The following is a 6,189-nucleotide window of genomic DNA, read 5'->3' as shown; positions in this document are numbered from 1 at the left end:
CATGCCACCATGCCCAGCTAATTTTTTTTGTATTTTTAGTAGAGACGGGGTTTCACCATGTTGACCAGGATGGTCTCAATCTCTTGACCTCGTGATCCACCCCCGCCTCAGCCTCCCAATGTGCTGGGATTACAGGCTTGAGCCATCGAATATTTTCTCTCTTAATGTTTGTATTTTATTGCATCTTATTCTTGTTTCATTGGGATAATATTTTCTCTTATTACTCTGAAAAAATTAAATCTAGCTTTGAAGACTTTTTCCTCTTTGTGGTGTCTGTTTCTTTCAAATTGCTTTTTGTTATTTTTGTTCTCTTTCTGTTAAGGATATCCTCAAATACCTGGTAATTATTTTTAAGATTGAGACATTAAAAACCCCATGTGTGGGACTGGACTTGTTGAATTTAAGCCATACCATAGAGGTGTCGGGATTCACTTGGGTGGCTGAAAAAATATTAGGGAAATATTAGGGAAAGTTAGAAGATTATATTCTCAAATCTTTTGGAAGGCTGAAAGGTTTTAATGGAAAGGGCTGAAGGCAGATCGTTCATTACCTTAGAATTTTAAGTGGTAGAGTAAAAGATTAGGATGGTAAAAGCTTCCGGAGTTAAGTCTGTTTACTCTACATTCCTTTGTCTCTACTCTGTTTACTCATGTAAACTTTGTGCTGGATGGTCCTCTCAGGGGGAGGTTGAAGGGGAATTACCCATTAATGGTGTTCATTCTGGGCCCCGGAACCAAGACCTTTTATAATTCGTAAAACCACTCTTTTAACCATGTTAATTGTCTACAAGCATATTGACTTAGAACTTCTGTTATTAAATCTGTACCATATAAATGTTAGAAGGAGCAGTGAGTGTGATTGGTTAGCTGCAATCACCCTCTGAAAGCAGCTGACGACCATCCCTTGCCCACTCAGATTCACTGTGTTCTGGTGTGTGTGAGTGCATTTCACTCATCTGTCATTGAGTCAGGGTCAGCAAGGACAGACCTCTGCAGGTGGTGATCAATGTCTCATAGAGTGGGCTGTTTCACTGGGGGAATTCCTCCTCTTCTCAAAATGATGTATGATTTTTCTATTCTTTAGCTTGGCCAGATCTGGGTTCTTGTCTCATACCCAGAAAAAATTAGGCACATGGATATCAAAGGGTGAGCAGAGTAGAATTTATTAAGTGAAAGGAAAATTCTCAGCAAAGAGTGGGTCCTGAAAGCAGGTTCTTGGTTGCCCCTTCACAGCTGAATTCAAGGGCTTTTATACATCCAAGCTGATGGGCTGGGTTCCCTATTTGTATAAGGCACAAATTTTGGTGGCTCCATCCCATCCCCTCAGCATGCATGTAGACACATAGTCCCCTGTGCAATTTCCTTTATTTTCCATGTACCCCAGAGTGTAAGCACTTGTGGGCGGGTTGCAGGTTCTCTGAGGGATGCTTCTCTTACTGTCTACCTAAAGCAAGTTGGCTAACTCCTTTCACTGTTTCAACACCTTTCAGTCTTTTCTCTTGGATTGGCCAGAGAAGAATTTTTAAATCTCTTTGGAATGTAGAAGGCTGGGTTTCCCCTGGTTCAGAGTCAGGGAGTAGGGCTGGGTATTTAAACATCAATGTGTAAAATCTTACTTTAACCATTTCTAGTAGCGTACCCTGACCCTCAACTATGGTTGGTGCCTTGATCTGTTTTCCTCACTCCAGTGACTAAGCTTCCCATTTTCTGCTAGGGTCGGAGAGAGGCATCTGCTGGGAGGCATCTGGTTGGGAAGAGAACCTGGGGAACCTTCTTCTTTGTAAATACCGTTTCTTTCAAAATGGCTTTAGACTTGAGTGTTCCCATGTACCCCAGAGTGTTCCTATATACCCCAAGGCCAGTTTCTTCTATTATTAGCATCTTACATTGGTGAAGCACATTTGTTTAAGTTAATGAACAAAAACATATACATTATTATTAAAGTCCATAGTTTATTTTTATAGTCTTAGTTTTTCGCTAGTGTTCTTTTTCCATTCCAGGATCCCATTCGGGATACTGCATTACAGTTCGCTGTCGTGTCCCTACAGGCTCCTTTTGGCTATGACAGTCTCTAAGACTTTCCTTGCTTTCTATGACCTTAAGTGTTTTAAGGAATACGGGTATGGTATTTTGTAGGATGTCCTGCTATTATACTGGAATTTATCTGATATTTTTTCCACAATAAGACTGAGGTTATGGGTTATTGGGAGGAAGGCCCAAGAGATAAAATACACCCCCCACCTTTTTTTTTTTTTTTAAAGAGACAGAGTCTTACTCTGGCCTTGGCTGGAGTGCAGTGGTGCAATGGCTCACGGCAGCCTTGAAATCCTGGGCTCAAATCAAGCAATTTTCCCACCTCAGCCTCCCAAGTAGCTAGGACTAGAGGTGTGCTACTATACCTGGCTAATTTTTAAATTTTGTAGAGATGAGGTCTTGCTGTGTGTCTCAGGCTGGTCTTGAACTCCCGGCTTCAAATGATCCTCCAACCTCAGCTTCTCAGAGTACTGGAATTACATGTTTAAGCCACTGTGCCAGGCCTAAAATGCCATTTTCATCACATCATATCACGATTGGTGATGCTGACTTATGACTGTCCACGTTGGCCTTCATCTCCTAGCGGACAGGGTGTTTGTCAGGTTTCTCCACTGTAAAGTTACTCTTTTGTTTCCTCTTTTCATACTATGTCCTTTGGAAGGAAGTCACTAGGCTTAGCCTATACCTAAGAAGTAGGGACTTAGGCTAAAACTATGTTTTTTTTTTTCTCATTAAACTTTGTTTTAATGGGTCTCAAATTCTGTGATATATTTTTAGTCAAGTTTCCATTAAAAAGTACTGATTTTAATAACTAATAACATAAAACTGCTACACGTGAAAAAAAAAAGTGGTCCACAAAACATTCTCCTTTCTTTCTGAAGGATTTGCTGTGCATTGTTATCATTAACCAGTCTTTTACTAGTAAACCTAAATGGCCAATTGAAACAAACAGTTCTGAGACCGTTCCTCCACCACTGATTAAGACTGTGGTACTGTGGTGGCAGGTGCTAGGGATAATATTCATTTGGCCTTCTGAGCTTTCTGGGCAAAGTTGATGAGCTTGCCAGCTCCAGCAACCTTCTTGTTCATTTCTTTGATGACACCCATGGCAACTGTCTGTCTCATGTCACAAACAGCAAAATGACCCAGAGAAGGATAGTCTGTCTGAGAAGCTCTTAACACACATGGGCTTGTCAGGAACCATATCAACAATGGCAGCATCACCAGACTTCAGGCATTTAGGGCCATCTTCCAGAATCTTACCAGAACACGGATCAATCTTTTCCTTCAGCTCAGCAAACTTATATGCAATGTGAGCTGCGTGACCATCCAGTGTAAGGCCATAGCCTGCACTGATTTGGCCTGGATGGCTCAGGATAATCACCTGAGCAGTGAAATTGGCTGCGTCCTTTGGTGAATCATTTTTGCTGTCACCAGCAACATTCCCACAACAAACATCTTTGACAGACACATTCTTGACATTGAGGTCCTCATTGTCCCCAGAAAGAGCTTAACTCAAAGCTTCATGGTACATTTCAACAGACTTTACTTCAGTTGTAATGTTGACTGCAGCAAAAAAAAATAAAAAAATAAAAAAATATATATATATGGAATGCTTTATAAATTTGCGTGTCATCCTTGTGCAGGGGCCATGCTAATCTCTGTATTGTTCCCATTTTAGTATGTGTGCTGCTGAAGCCAGTGGAAAACTACTTCTTAAATAGGCTTCCAACCAGTCCTAGAATTCCCCATTACTCCATTTACTCCATTCCTGGAAGTACTCAGTGCTGCTGATTGGTGTGATGTGTTAAGATTAAGAGGTACAGGTTATGTGGCCACCTGGCTTCCCCACTGTTGGCTCACAATTAGCCTTCCTTGTATCTTCTAAGTGTGATTCAATTTCCTGATTTCCCAGTTCTTGATTTTTGTTGCTGCTCTCTTCTCTGATTCCCTTTGTGACTTTATGATAGTTTTTGTACCATATTTTGTGATTTTGGCAGGAGTATTGGGGGGAGTAGAGTTGTGGTAGTTTTAAAAATAAATTATTTGGCTAGGTGCAGTGGCTCATGCCCATAATCCCAGCACTTTGGGAGGCAGAGACCAGCATATCACCTGAGATCAGGAGTTCAAGACTGGCCTGGCCAACATGGCGAAACCCCCATCTCTATTAAAAATATAAAAAAATTAGCTGAGCGTAGTGGCCTGCACCCACAGTCTCAGCTACTGAGGAAGCTGAGGCATGAAAATTGCTTGGACCCAGGAGGCAGAGATTGTGGTGAGCCAAGATCATGCCACTGCACCCCAACCTGGGTGACAGAGCTAGACTTCATCTGAAAAAAACAAACAAAACCCCCGCAAAATCAAAACCCAAACAACAACAAAAAAACAAAATTCGATTTTGCTCCCTTTAAGAGGCAGAGCTTAATTTCTCTCTCCTTGTATGAAAGGCTATACTTAGTGTCTTTCCTCTAATGAGTAGAATATGGCGGAAATGATGGTTTGTCAATTCTGAGATTAGGTGATGAAAGGACTGTGGCTTCCGTCTTGCATGTGTGTTCTTGCTCTGTCAGATCGCCTACTTCGGGAAAAGCCAGCAGCCATTACAAAAAATGTAATCTCAGGCTACTTGGGAGGTTGAGGCAGGAGACTTGCTTGAACCCAGGAGGTGGAGGTTGGAGCCACAAGGCTGCTGTATGTGAGAAGCCCACAGGATGAAGAACTGAAGCCTCCAGCCAATGACCAGCAAGAAACTGAGGCTGCCAACAACCACATGAGTGAGTTTGGTGTTAGATTCTCCAGTCCCAGCTGAACCTTGAAGGTTCTTTAAGCTGAGCCACTTCCTGTTTTCTTGCATATACTACCATTGTGGAATTTCTGTAAGCTTTTGCTCTGTATACTTAGATCATTACCTATCATATTTCCTAAAATATGAATTTATCCCTCTATATATCCTTATTAGCATGACTTAGAATGTGTTGCTGAAGTAAAAACATAGAGTGATCAATGGATATATTAGCTTTCCATCTGAAATAAACATAAAGTATGTGTCTATGCCAACAATTTTAATCTGTAAACGCGTTCTTCATACTCTCCTTTTATTCCTTTTTTTCTTTGCTCTTTCACTAGAAAGATAGGCCTGTGGAAAGAGGATTGTTTTGAACCAGCATCAAAAAGATACCCTCCAGGCATGGTTTGAAAAGAACCCCTATGCTGGTATAGCTACCAGGGATCAACTGGCCAAAGAAATTGACATTCCAGAGTCCAGAATTCAGGTGTGCATGAGGTTTCTATTTTCTCTCAAAGGTAGGCTAAGCACTTTCAAGCAATTCTCTTAGGTCTGATATTTTGCCAAGAAGTTTATTCCTGTTATGTAATGAAAAAAAAAATAAAAGCAACAACTCTGTGTATCTCTTTTTTCTCTTTTTTTTTTTTTTTTTTTTTTTGAGACAGGATGTAGTGTAATGGCTCAATCACAGCTCACTGCAGCCTTGATTTCCTGGGCTCAATCAATCATCCCATCTCAGCCTTCCGAGTAGCTGGGTCCACAGGCACATGCCATCATGTCCAGCTAATTTATTACTTTTTTGAGACTGAGTCTTACTCGGTTGCCCAGGCTGGAGTGCACTGGCTCCATCTTGGCTCACTTCAGCCTCCACCTCCTGGGTTCAAATGATCCTGCTGCCTCAGCTTCCCGAGTGGCTGGGACTACAGTCATGCACCACCATGCCCAGCTAATTTTCATAGTTTTAGTAGAGAGGAGGCTTTTTACCATGTTGGCCAGGCTGGTCTGGAACTCCTGATCTCAGGTGATCTGCCTGCCTCAGCCTCCCAAAGTGCTGGGATTACAGGTGTGAGCCACCACACCCAGCTGCAATCTTCCCACCTCAGCTTCCCAAAGTGCCAAGATTATAGATTGAGCCACCATATCTGGCCCTAGTTTTTTTTTAATCTAATGTCTCTAATATGATTCATATACCAGAATGTTTAAAATCCTATATTATTTGAATAAAATTATTGATGCAATAATTAATATAATTTTTAAAGTTATTAAAAAGATAAAGTGTATGTTGTCCCATGTGAGATGGTATTTAAACTGATGACCATAAGTGAATAGTCTTTTTAGTGGTAAAAATTGAGTTCAGGTTTTAGCATCTAA

General features: G+C 41.2%; 1 non-coding gene and 1 pseudogene across 1 annotated transcript; both read right to left on the bottom strand.

Moving 5' to 3' along the window:
- Positions 1-3,053: 3,053 nt before the first annotated feature.
- Positions 3,054-3,669, bottom strand: LOC144578810 (elongation factor 1-alpha 1 pseudogene; annotated as a pseudogene).
- On the bottom strand, positions 3,635-3,743 carry LOC118146512 (U6 spliceosomal RNA). Its single transcript, XR_004732372.1, has one exon. It is a non-coding gene; the product is annotated as a U6 spliceosomal RNA (small nuclear RNA).
- Positions 3,744-6,189: the final 2,446 nt, after the last annotated feature.

Source organism: Callithrix jacchus, chromosome 12 (genome assembly GCF_049354715.1).
Source record: "Callithrix jacchus isolate 240 chromosome 12, calJac240_pri, whole genome shotgun sequence".
Taxonomy (NCBI): domain Eukaryota; kingdom Metazoa; phylum Chordata; class Mammalia; order Primates; family Cebidae; genus Callithrix; species Callithrix jacchus.
Note: the sequence above shows the minus strand (reverse complement) of the source record. Positions and strands in the feature narration are given on the sequence as shown.